Source organism: Oncorhynchus clarkii, chromosome 5 (genome assembly GCF_045791955.1).
Source record: "Oncorhynchus clarkii lewisi isolate Uvic-CL-2024 chromosome 5, UVic_Ocla_1.0, whole genome shotgun sequence".
Lineage (NCBI taxonomy): Eukaryota > Metazoa > Chordata > Actinopteri > Salmoniformes > Salmonidae > Oncorhynchus > Oncorhynchus clarkii.
This window is the reverse complement of record NC_092151.1, coordinates 49,824,037-49,837,607: the sequence shown is the minus strand read 5'-3', so window position 1 is coordinate 49,837,607 and position 13,571 is coordinate 49,824,037. Positions and strand designations below refer to the sequence as shown.

The 13,571-nt window shown below is 41.4% G+C and overlaps 1 long non-coding RNA gene across 1 annotated transcript in view; it reads left to right on the top strand.

Moving 5' to 3' along the window:
- Positions 1–12,604, top strand: part of LOC139410068 (uncharacterized) — a 34,308-nt gene extending 21,704 nt beyond the window's left edge. Inside the window, exon 3 of the long non-coding RNA XR_011634447.1 lies at positions 12,525–12,604. This is a non-coding gene — a long non-coding RNA (uncharacterized lncRNA). The remainder of the gene's footprint in view (positions 1–12,524) is intronic.
- The last annotated feature ends 967 nt before the right edge of the window (positions 12,605–13,571 follow it).

Sequence of the window (13,571 nt, the reverse complement as noted above, 5' to 3'; positions counted from 1 at the left end):
TTAAGTTAATTACAATGAATTAGTAAAACTGTTAAAGAATAGTGTATGGCATATTAAATATATTAGGCTTTTTTTATCATTTAGAAACATAATTTAATATTGTGCATAATATTAGCATCAACACATATTATTGTTTAATTCAATTTCACATATTTAATTGTTTTGTATTTATTTTCGTATTTGTTACATGTAATCCTTTGCTTCATACCTAATGCATAATAAGAAACATCAACAGGGGGAACATATTAGGTTTACGCTAATAAGCTGTAGAAAGAATATATCAATTTATAAGACTTGTTCATAAAAGAAAGATTTGTTCATAAAGGTCTGAGATCAAAGTCAATATTCAGACCACTAGGGTTCAATGTTTTTAGATAGGATATCTAGTAAGCCTCCCTTTTGTAGAAGTAGGATCTCAATGTTACCTCCTCTCCTTGGTAGATCAACATGCTCAATGCCTGTGTATTTGAGGGAGGAGATTGGATGGTTAGCTTCAACAAAGTGGGCTGCTACTGGATAGTCGATGTTCTTACACCTGATTGAGCTGAGGTGTTTAGCTATGCGTTGTTTCAAGTGTCTTTTCGTTTGTCCTACATAGGCTTTTCCACATGAACCAGATCAAAATGGCCAGAAACAAAGAACTTTCATCTGAAACTCATCAGTTTATTCTTGTTCTGAGAAATGAAAGCCATTCCATGCGAGAAATTGCCACGAAACTGAAGATCTCGTACAACGCTGTGTAATACTCTCTTCACAGAACAGCGCAAACTGGCTCTAACCAGAATAGAAAGAGGAGTGGGAGGCCCCGGTGCACAACTGAGCAAGAGGACAAGTACAGTAGTGTCTAGTTTGAGAAACAGACGCCTCACAAGTCTTCAACTGGTAGCTTCATTAAATAGTACCCGCAAAACACCTGTCTCAATGTCAACAGTGAAGATGCGACTCCGGGATGCTGGCCCTCTAGGCAGAGTTCCTCTGTGGAGTGTCTGTGTTCTTTTGCCCATCTTAATCTTTTATTTTTATTGGCCAGTCTGAGACCTGGCTTTTTCTTTGCAACTCTGCCTAGAAGGCCAGCATCTTCACTGTTGACGTTGAGACTGGTGTTTTCCCAGGTACTATTTAATGAAGCTGCCAGTTGAGGTCTTGTGAGGCTTGTATTGAATCATGTAGTAACCAAAAAATATATTTTATATTTGCCGTTCTTCAAAGTAGCCACCCTTTGCCTTGATGACAGCTTTGCACACTCTTGGCATTCTCTCAATGCATTTCAATTAACATGTGTGCCTTCTTAAAAGTTAATTTGTGGAATTTCTTTCATTCTTAATGCGTTTGAGCTAATCAGTTGTGTTGTGACAAGGTGGGGGGGTTATACAGAGTATAGCCCTATTTGGTAAAAGACAAAGTCCATATTAGTGCAAGAACAGCTCAAATAAGTAAAGAGAAACAACAGTCTTTTCTTCAAGTGTAGTTGCAAAAACCATCAAGTGCTATGAGGAAATTGGCTCATGAGGACCGCCACAGGAAAGGAAGACCCAGAGTTACCTTTGCTGCAGATAAGTTCATTAGAGTTAACTGCACCTCAGATTGCAGCCCAAATAAATGCTTCACAGGGTTCAAATAACAGACACATCTCAACATCAAGTGTTCAGAGGAGACTGCATGAATCAGGCCTTCATGGTCGAGTTGCTGCAAAGAAACTACTAAATGACACCAATAAGAAGAAGAGACTTGCTTGGGCCAAGAAACATGAGCAATGGGCATTAGACCGGTGGAAATCCGTCCTTTGGTCTGATGAGTCCAAATTCAGAAATTTTGGTTCCAACCACAGTCTTCGTGAGACGCACATTAGGTGAACAGATGATCTCTATATATGTGGTTCCCACCGTGAAGCATGGAGGAGGTGATGTGGGGGTGCTTTGCTGGTGGCACTGTCTGTGATTTATTTAGAATTCAAGGCACACTTAAACAGCATGGCTACCACAGCATTCTTCAGCGATACGCCAAACATCTGGTTTGCGCTTAGTGGGACTATCAATGTATTTTTTTTCAACAGGACAATGACCCAGATCACAAGTTTTTTTTTTTTTAGGTCAGTCTCACAGAAAAGGGTCTGAATATGGTATTTCTGTTTACATTTTTCTGAATAAATGTAAAAACATTTCTGCTTTCTCATTATGTGGTATTATGTGAAGATTGAGGATTTATTTTTCTTTTATCAATGTTAGAATAAGACTGATGTAGAAAAAGTGAAGGGGTCTGAATACTTTCCGAATGCAACTGATTATTGAAAGTATATCCATTTGTAAAATGCTTTTTTAGAGGGCGGTACAACTTTAGCCTGTGTAATGAAAGCAATAATGAATATTGTCATTTAGAAGAGAGCATTTCCATTCACAAACTGCTTTTTAGAGCAGTACATTGAACATAAATAAACGCAACATCTAACAATTTCAAAGATTTTTACTGAGTTATACCATTCATGTAAGGAAATCTGTCATTGAAATAAATTAATTTGGCCCTAATCTATGGATTTCACATGTCTGGGAATGCATCGGTTGGTCACAGATACCATTTTTAAAAAGTAGGGGCGGTGAATGTGCTCAATGAGTGATGTGTCTGGTGAGTATGCAGGCCATGGAAGAACTGGGACATTTATAACTTCCAGGTATTGTGTACAGATCCTTGCGACTTGCCTTGGTTGAATGGCACGTCATTGGGCCTCAGGATCTCGTCACGGTATCTCTGTGCATTCAAATTGCCATCGATAAATTGCAATTGTGTTCATTGTCTGCAGCTTATGCCTGCCCATACCATAACCCCACTGCCACCATCAGCAAACCCGCTCGCCCACATAACACCATATACTCTGTCTGCCATCTGTCCGGTACAGTTGAAACTGTGATTCATCTGGGAAGAGCACACTTCTCCAGCGTGCCCATGGCCATCGAAGGTGAGCATTTGCCCACTGATTTTGGTAATGACGCTTAATTGCAGTCAGGTCAAGACCCTGGTGAGGATGATGAGCATGCAGATGAGCTTCCCTGAGACGTTTTCTGACAGTTTGTGCAGAAATTCTTTGGTTGTGCAAACAGTTTCATCAGATATCCAGGTGGCTGGTCTCCGATGATTCCTCAGGTGAAGAAGCCTGATGTGAAGGTCCTGGGCTGGCATGGTTACACATGGTCCGCAGTTGTGAGGCCGGTTGGACGTACTACCAAATTCTCTAAAACAATGTTGGAAGCAGTTTATGATAGAGACAACTTGAGACATCTGTGGCATTGTTGTGTGACAACTGCACATTTTAGAATGGCCTTTTATTGTCCCCAGCACGAGGTGCACATGTGTAATGATTGTGCTGTTTAATCAGTGTCTTGATATACCACACCTGTAAGGTGGATGGTTTATCTTGACAAAGGAGAAATGCTCACTAACAGAGATGTAAACAAATTTGTGCACCAAATTTATGAGTAATACGTTTTTGTGTGCATTGAAAATATCTGGGACCGTTTGTTTCAGCTCATGAAACATGGGACAAACACTTTACATGTTGCGTTCATATTTTTGTTCAGTGTATAAAAGACTACGAAATATGCTCCCCAAAGTCTCTTTTGACCCTTGTTTACAATTAGCACCTTTTTGTGAGACCGTTTATATATTTTTCATAGAAGCAATACTCCATATTTTCTCTTTTGGCTCATGAACTTCCTCAGCTTTCAAAGAGCTACAGTGCTTGAAGTTGACATTGTATGGTGGCTCAACCTCTTCATTGAAATGTCCCAATAATCTCTCCTTTCTCCCGAATTATGCACTTATTCCCCCCCTCGGATTTGAAAGGAAATTACAGATATATGGAACTCTTTCCAGCCAATGCCAATTTAATAATTTTACATTTATGGGGAGATTTGAACAAGTGCACAGTTCAGGAGGAATGAGAGATTATTGGGACTGAGTTTAGTTATGAGGTTTTGCGTATCAGCTGGTAAATCAAAAGAAGGCGTTAAGGTCTCCATAATGCTAATGATTAATTGATTAGGGGTCATTAGCCATGCTGCCTAGAATAAACAGCCTTTGTTAGCATCGGCGCTAACCTCTGACAGAAACAGATGAATACCTCAGGGTTGGAGGTTTTTGAACATTTTGGTGCCGAGGAGGGAGGGGAACTTTTCTCTCTTATGCTCTCCTTGGTTTCCTTTTCTGCTCCTTCTCTTCACTCTTAGAAAAAAAAGTGCTACTTAGGACCATAAAGAGTTCTTATGCTGTCCCTGAAGGTATTGGTTATTGATTCCAACTTCTAAAGGGCTTTTGGGGGTTATTCATTGAGGGGAAGGGTTCTACCTTGAACTAAAAGGGTTCTACCTTGAACCAAAAAAGGTTATCATACAGGGACAGCCGAAGAACCCTTTATCTTTTGTTTCCCCCAGAGTCTTTTTCGGGCACTGTTTAGCGCAACGGAATGTCACCGTACTTTAGCAAAGCATCTAAACTATTTGTTTAGAAACAAAACATTCTGAGCGAGGTGGGCAGATGATCAAAGGATTTTGTCAGAGAGGCATTGGGTTCTGCCTACCCCATTCTGGGTTCTGCCTACCCCTTGACTCGGCTGCCCCTGATATTACCATCTTAAAATGACAAACCTCTGAAAGGAAATCGAGCAGTGTATTCATAACACCGACACTCCGTTATTACAGTGTTTGGGTTCTCTCTGTTCCTTTCCTTCTCTCCTTTCCGGGTCTTCCTCTGTCTGGCACGGCTTGATATAGTGGTATTTTTTAAGTCGCGTCTTTGAAGTCAAAAGGACTCGCTAACAATGTGTTTTCTCAAGTCTGACTACCTCTGTACACTGAGCCGTTGAACTCCAGCAGAGGTTCTGTCTTAACGTTGTCGTCAATGGGTAAAGTTTACAAAACTTGTTGTTTAGGAGACAGTCTTATACAGTGCAATTTAAATGGATAATTAGTGCATGCAAAGCTGCATCAATAAGCATGCATAAGAACAGATTTCTTACTATAATTGGGGACTTGAGTTTTTCCTTGCCATATGAATCGACCAGGGAAAACTCTTTGTACTATTTTAGGCATAAATATATATATTGCAAAGCCCTAAAATTCTCCCATGGCTGATGTTTTGTTTGAGGATTGCTGTGGGGCTAGTTTTAGTTTAGATGTGTTGGAAGTAGAAAGGCCCTACCAGAGGATGGAGACAATTAGGAATTGTGAGAGGGAGGGGGGATTGTTTGGATGACTGCTCTGGGTGGTCTACAGCTAGACAGACATGTCTCTACTGGTTGTTTTACTACATACGCTACGGTAAAACCATGTCTCTACTGGTTGCTTTACTGCAGACGCTGTGGTAAAACCATGCATAGACATTTCTATACACACCTTACGGTAAAACCATGCAGAGGGGTTATGGTATGGGGAGGCAACGAATACAATTGCATTTTATCGATGGCAATTTGAATGCACAGCAATACAGTGATGATCATGAGGCCCATTTTTTTAAAGGTATCTGTGACCAATAGATGTATGTAATCCCAGTCGTGTGAAATCCATAGATTAGGGTCTAATACATGTATTTCAGTTGACTGATTTCCTCATATGAACTGTAACTCAGGAAAATCTTAGAAAATAAAATAGATATTTCTTTATTCTATTTTCAATACATTTGCAAACATTTCTAAAAACATGTTTTCACTTTGTAATTATGGGGTATTGTTTGTAGATGGGTGAGATAGAGTTGTCTCATCCATTTTGAATTTAGCCTGTACCACAACAAAATGTGGGATAAGTCAAGGGGTGTGAATGCATTCTGAAGGCACTGTATATTACACGGTTTACTTCTGGTGGACATGTACAAAAGGTGCATTTCTTTGAATGCCCCCCCCCCCATTTTTTTTGTGTGAATTCCCTCGTTTAGTCACCAGAGAGCAGCTCTTTTATTGTGCGTAGTTGTTTGAGAGGGCATAAACGTGTGGGTGGTCCCCATGTTTCTACTGTAGTGAGCAGCACATATATCTGCTAATGAAGGAATAAATTGGCGAGTCGTGCCATATCTGTCCTAATGAAGAATGCCCTACTTGGTTTTAGCAAGAGAGAGAGAGATTCAGTCACCGGAATAAAGGCCTCATTTTTCTTCCCGCTCTCAGCCACAGCAGCACTGCCAACTGCATCCCAGTAATATTTAACATCAAAGCGAGGTATTAACAATTGAGGTCAATCATTGTTCCTTCTCTGTGAATGTACATCCATTTAAATAGTTAAGGTGCTGTATTTCACCATCAAATCCATATTTAGCACATCACTTTTGGAATGAACATTTTTAGTCCTTCCGTTTGTACATTTTTATTTAAAAAAACGATTGAAAGAGGTTTTGCTAATTTATTCCACCACGTCTATTTTGGATATGGCATAGTTATACAATAGGCTGTTCTTTACCCTCTATGGTCTACATTAAGGAGGAAAGACATTCTACAGTTAGTATTATAACCAGCATATGGGAAATTTAGTAACTGGGGTGCATTAAAAAGTACATCTGGATATTTAACCAGGGGAAAATCTCGGGGGCCACAGTGGTGACCGGTTGGCCTGGCTGGTATTTGCGCTATGGCAGGCAGGGAAGGAAGGGACTGAGGAAGGGACTGAGTGCTCCCAGCTGCAGCTGGGATCTATTCAGCAAGCCTAGAAATTTCATGAATAGAGCTGACACAGTTCCTTATGAATAGAGCTGACACGATTCCCTATTCTACATGACAGACAATCATATCCTTTCTACACAATACATTTCTATCTGAACAGGCTGAAAAGGCCCCTGGGTTCTACTGTGGGCCGACTGGCCAGAGGAATCTCAGTATTTATTATGTAATATAATGACAGATATGACTCCTTGCAATGAGACATACCCAATAGTTCGTAAATCATGTTTATTTTTTGGGTGTTCTCTTTGTCTAACTCTAACAACGTTGTGTGTGTGTGTGTGTGTCTGTTTGTATCTGTGTGTGTGTGACTAGTTAGTTAGTGACACAGTAGTATTATTGAGTTTATCTCCTTGTTTCAGGTGCTTATTGCGCAGTAAGTTTTCTTCACAAGAGACAAACATTGGCTCATTCTGTTCAGAACAACCCAGGATATGATGCCATATCTTCTTGCAACTGTACATCAAACATAGTGATCATTAATGTTGTCGCTGAATATGACATGAGTTTTATGATAGGGGAATGTGAAGTGCACATTTTGGACTCACGGGTGTTTGGCTTGCTTGTATGACATTAAATTGGTATTTATTATAATCCTCAACGTCTCATCTTTCAAAAATACATAGAGTCCTCTTAATTTCCAGAATTTCTCTCTCTCACAAAACAAACAATTTGCAAATGTTGCCCAATTATCAGGTGGAATGAGGGAATGAGGGGAACTTCTTGTGGCGTGCGGTGCTGAAGTTCAAGAATGGCTGTCAGTCAAAACCCATACGGCGCTGTGAATCGCAGAGCCTGAGCTCTGATGTCATTTAAAACATTTTAGGCGCTTATCAGTGCAATTTTCCACCCATATACAGGTACGAGTATAAAGGGCTACTGTTGCATATAGTGAATGCAAGTACTTTGCAGTAAGAACTTTGTGTGTTGCTCCCCTCATACTGGCCTGTGCATCTTCTCTGTCTGACTAATGAAACCCTAAGACCCTGATGGTCTTTTACACACACACAGACACACACACACAGAGAGAGAGAGAGAAGGCAACTGTTACATTTACCCCTATGGAAACATCCCTACTCCACTTACCAACAAGACCAAACTCCGGAGCGCCGGGATCAAGGAATGCCACCCTAGGCCCCCCCCGCCCCCCCCCCCCCCCCCCATCCCTTCTCCTCTTTCTCCCTCTCCAGGGGTCTCAATATCTGGTTCCCATCTTTGTTTTATGTGCATCAACATTCGCCAGGTTAATTCACATCTGCAATTGTACTGTCCAATTAGGGAGAGTCTACCTTTTTGTCATAGGTCTGCTGCAGGATAATTAGGGTTGGTTTCTGTCTTAGAGTGTGTGTCTGTATTTCATGTCATGTGCACAAGTACAGGGAAATGTTTTTCTTATTTATATTTTATTAAACCTTTTTAACTAGGCAAGTCAACTAAGTGAATTTGTGTGTGATTATTTTATACCCAGAGCCCGTGGTTTGGTTAAGTACTGACTCTGTGGTAGTAGGCTCATGCTGATCATTCTGAGTGTGTGTGTGTGAGATGCTGTTGGTGTCTTGGACTGCTCTGGGGTGATGTTTCCTATAGGTACAGTTCTATGATCAGCTTTCCCTCCCCTAATACTAACCTTAACCATCAGTGGGGAAAATGCCAAACTAACTCAAGATCAGCGTTTGGGAGAAACTTCATTCTACACCGGCCTAGCTTTTAGAATCATGGTACAATTGCATTGCTAATGGAAAATACTAAAAGATACTGATAAACTCAGCATCCTCTCACTGTCAACTGCGTTTATTTTCAGAAAACGTAAACTGTACAAGTTCCACAGACATGTGACTAACAGAAATGGAATAATGTGTCCCTGAACAAACGGGAGGGGGGGGGGGGGGGGTAAAATCCAAATTAACAGTCAGTATCTGGTGTGGCCACCAGCAGCATTAGGTACCGCAGGGCATCTCCTCCTCATGGATTGCACTAGATTTGCCAGTTCTTGCTGTGAGATGTTACCCCACTTTTCCACCTGTAAGTTCCCGGACATTTCTGTGGGGAATGGCCCTAGCCCTCATCCTCCGATCCAACAGGTCCCAGACGTGCTCAATGGGTTTGAGATCCGGGCTCTTCGCTGCCAGAACACTGACATTCCTGTCTTGCAGGAAATCACGCACAGAATGAGCAGTATGGCTGGTGGCATTGTCATGCTGGAGGGTCATGTCAGGATGAGCCTGCAGGAAGGGTACCACGTGAGGGTGGAGGATGTCTTCACTGTAACGCACAGCATTGAGATTGCCTGCAATGACAACAAGCTCAGTCCAATGATGCTGTGACACACCGCCCCAGACCATGACGGATCCTCCATCTCCAAACATCCCCCTCCAGAGTACAGGCCTCGGTGTAACGCTCATTCCGTCGACGATAAACGCGAATCCGACCATCACCCTTTGTGAGACAAAACCACGACTCGTCAGTGAAGAGCACTTTTTGCCTGTCCTGTCTGGTCCAGCGACGGTGGGTTTGTGCACATAGGTGACGTTGTTGTTGTTGGTGATGTCTGGTGAGGACCTGCCTCAGCCTATTGCGGACAGTCTGAGCAGTCTGATGGAGGGATTTTGCATTCGTGGTGTAACTCGGGCAGTTGTTGTTGCCATCCTATACCAGTCCCACAGGTGTGATGTTCGGATGTACCGATCCTGTGCAGGTGTTATTACACGTGGTCTGCCACTGCGAGGACGATCAGCTGTCCGCCCTAGTCATCTCTCAGTACGGACATTGCAAATTATTGCCCTTTCCACACCTGCAGTCCTCATACCTCCTTGCAGCATCCCTTAAGGCACGATCACGCAGGGACCCTGGGCATCTTTCTTTTGGTGTTTTTCAGAGTCAGTAGAAAGGCCTCTTTAGTGTCCTAAGTTTTCGTAACTGCGATCTTAATTGCCTACTGTCTGTAAGCTGTTAGTGTCTTAATGACCATTCCACGGGTGCATGTTCATTTAATTGTTTATGGTTCATTGAACAAGCATGGGAAACAGTGTTTAAACCCTTTACAATGAAGATCTGCAAAGTTATTTGTATTTTTACGAATTATTTTTGAAAGACAGCGTCCTGAAAAAGGGACGTTTCTTTTTTTGCTGAGTTTAGCTTCGACATTGACTTTGAAAACTTGAACTGTATATGTGTCCTATACGTCTTGTTGCAGAGTCAGAAATCACAGGAATTAGGTGTATGGACCCTGTTAGCTGGTTAGATGAGCGTTGTGTGAACACAGACAGACACACACACACACACACACACACACACACACAAACAGTGTCGCTATTAAGACCTTCAGAATGAGAGCAGAGAGAGAGAGGACGGCACGGCTAATGGATGACTATTGATGTTTTCATCAGCCAATGTAAGGGATACTGGAGTGATTGTGGTTATTATTCACTATTTAACTCTCCATCTATCTTTCTTTCTCTCTTTATCTGGCATTCTTTCCCTCTTAATTTCTATCTTAGTCCTCTCTCTTCCCTCTCTGCATTTCTATCTCAGTCTGTCTCTGGATTTCTGTTTCCATCCATCTGTCTCTTTCTCTCGGTTTCTGTATCTGGCTTTGTATCTCTTTCAGGTTTTCCATCTCTGCTCTCTCTCTCTCTCTTTCTGTCATCTCTCTCTCTCACACACACACACACACACACACACACACACACAGTGGAGGCTGGTGGGAGGAGCTATAGGAGGACAGGCTCATTGTAAAGGAATAAATGGAATGGTATCAAACTCCATTCCAACCATTACAATGAGCCCGTCCTCCTATAGCTCCTCCTACCAGCCTCCACTGACACACACACACACAAACACTTGGCCTGTCCTGTAGAGTCAGGTGGGACCCAAATGTACTACCTCATGGTTGTATTCATTAGGCATCTTATGAAGAAAAAAAACTGACTGAATTAAGGAGGAATTACCAAGACTTGCCCATTTTCGGTTGCATGCCCTAAAGAGCGCAACACAGATCTCTCTCACTGACATGTACGTCAGTGGGCTGACCAGGAGTGGAGATGTGGCCTAGCTGGTCTGACATGTTCTTATCACCTGTGGTCAATCTAATGGCTGGCTCCAATGTCCACCCAGTCCACATAACCAAAGGATCAGTGTGCATAGTTGTTGTGTAGAGAAACATCATGTGGTTTAGAAAGAACAGAAAACTGCCCTATTATCCAAACTTATGTGTGAAACACTAAACATTTTGTCATATTTTATATTGGCTTTTGTCAAAGAATGAATCGATTATGTGAATAGGTCTGTAACAAAGGATTAAATAGGGGGCAATAGACGAGGGAATAAGGGCAACCCCTACTAACTTTTGAGTTGAACAGGCCAATTCCTTATTGTAGGGATGAATAAGGGACTATGAAAGTTTGTGTGACCACTACACGCAGAACAGGTGTGTCGACCAAAATGTAATAGAATTCCAAAATTGTTTAGCTGGTTCATACTCAAAAAGGAGATTCAAGGTTTATTTTTTACATTTTATTTTGAGTATATATTTAATTCAGGGGTAGGTAGATGGACAAAGGTTTCGGCTTAAGCCTTCTTCAGTGTCATGACAATTTAGGAGTGAATAAGGAAACATTTGTTTGCCACTGTCTTGTTGCACATTATACTGAAAGTGTAGTGCCTTTTGAACAATGGATGAGCAATGGCTTTAATGTGTAGATGGGTAAATGTGTAGCCATAAAGGCACTCTATGAAATACATGGTATGAGATACATAATATAGGCATTTGTGAACCTCTTCTTCTCAGTCCACAGTGAGACTAACTGCCTGAGCCACTCCCCCCATCCCCCTGTGTGTGTATGTGTGTGTGTGTTTATTTGTGTGAGCTCACCCGTGTTTTGAGAGAGCCCAAAATATGCATACAGTCTGCTAGGCTACAGGTCTGCCGGTCTTTCTAGTTATCAGTAGCGGCAGATTAGCAAGCCCAGTGCCCAAATGGAGGATTGCTTTCTTTGTGTGCTATTCACACGAGGCCTGATGCAGGGAAACTGCTGCCATTTTGGTTTCGTTTGAGTAGGGCTTTGGTTTGAGCGAGTCTGTTCAGTGCTCAGAGGCTGGGCGTCAATACGGGTGTCACAGCCTGTGTGTGTGTGTATGGCCTTCCTGCCACAGGATCCCACACACACACACACACACACAAACACACAATTACTGTAATCAACCCCATCAAACCCAGCCTGTTACATGGAGGGTGTGTGTGTTTGAGTGCAGCGAGAGGGAGTGTGTGTGGCTTTGTTGTAGTATATTTTGCCTGTGCTCTTATCATTGTTCTTTAAATGTCTTCAAGTATTTTTCAGGGATTTTTATGCAATTGAAATCCTTGGGCTGGTCCAAAACTTTTTTATTATTAATCATTTTTGTGATGGAAAAATGCTTTCAGATGAAACTTAAATGACTAAAATCAGATAGAAAATATAATGGACCTATTTTTTATTATTTCATCTTTGAGAACTAACAATCACAAATAAAAGCTAGACAGTCAGGGAGAATACAAAAATAAATATTTTTATTCATATAGATTTTGTTATTATGTTTAAGCAGAAGAATACTGCATTAGCCATGGCAAAATTAATAGAATTGCAGGAAATTAGCTCTAAAACTGCAATATTTTCTTTCTGCTCCATAGCAAAGTGTGTAGAATTGCAGGACATTTGCTTTAAAACAGCAAAGAAATATCTCCACTACATAGTGAAATGTGTAGAATTGCAGAAAAAAATATTCTTTCAAATGTCAAAATAGTAACCTTGTATTTTATATTTTTCTTTGTGTGTGTGTGTCCGTGCGTAAATGACAGCAGGTCACAGAACAACTCGAGAGACCATTCAGCTGTGAAGAGACAGAAGAAGCCAGAAGATCACACAAACACACCCAAAGGTGAGATGCAGGTGAGCATTAAGATGGAGGTAAACAGATCACATAGTGTGTGTGAGAGAGCTGCAGACGGGCTGAGCTAACCAGTCTGTACCTACTGGCAGCTTGTAAATCTAACAAAAAAACAGGAAGGAATTTCCTCCTCAGATAGACAACCTGTCTGCAATACATTACTTTACCCTAATGCCAAAGTAGTTATATGTTGTAACTACTGCAGATGAGGTCTATGAAAATGTTTTATTATAGTGTAGCCTAATAAAAAATGTACTTACAAAATGCTCTGTTAAATTCCTTACTAGTACATGTAACTAATTACACCAAAAGATTACAAGTTCCCATAACTACAGTGTATGAAGTCTGCCTACTGCCCAACCAGTCTCATATGTCAGTAACACCAAAAGGGTCATGTTCATTTGGCACCAAATGGATGAAAACAGCCTGAAACTGGGAGGGACCACCTGGACTTGTCCAATTAGAAACTCACATTTTTGTTGTCCAATCCCTTCCCTAATGAACCCAGTAGCCTGCTGCCCTGCGAGGAAACCAGTCTGTCCTGTATTGTATTGTATTGTATTGTGTTGCTTGGCTGTCCCTAACCAGTTGTCACAAAATATTCCTTGTGTCATCGCTGCACCCCCTCATGTCTGAATGGAGCTCTCTGAGTTGTAAAATAGTCTAAAATTCACACACTGCTACGATAGCAATGTGCAGACAGCTCCCATTGTTATTTTTACGTAATTTGATTGCGCCAAACGATTTGTCACTAGAGTTTGTTGTTTTTAGATATGGGTCCCAATACATGTGGTTGTAATTTGGCTATGTCTTCTCTTTCTCATTCATCCAAAAATAGATCAAATCGTCTCCATTTCAGCAATGGAGACATTTGTAGAGAAGGTTATGTACAACCTTGTTCTGTATGCTTTGACTATTGGGGAAATCACTTTAACACAAAGCCTTTACATTGAGTCGC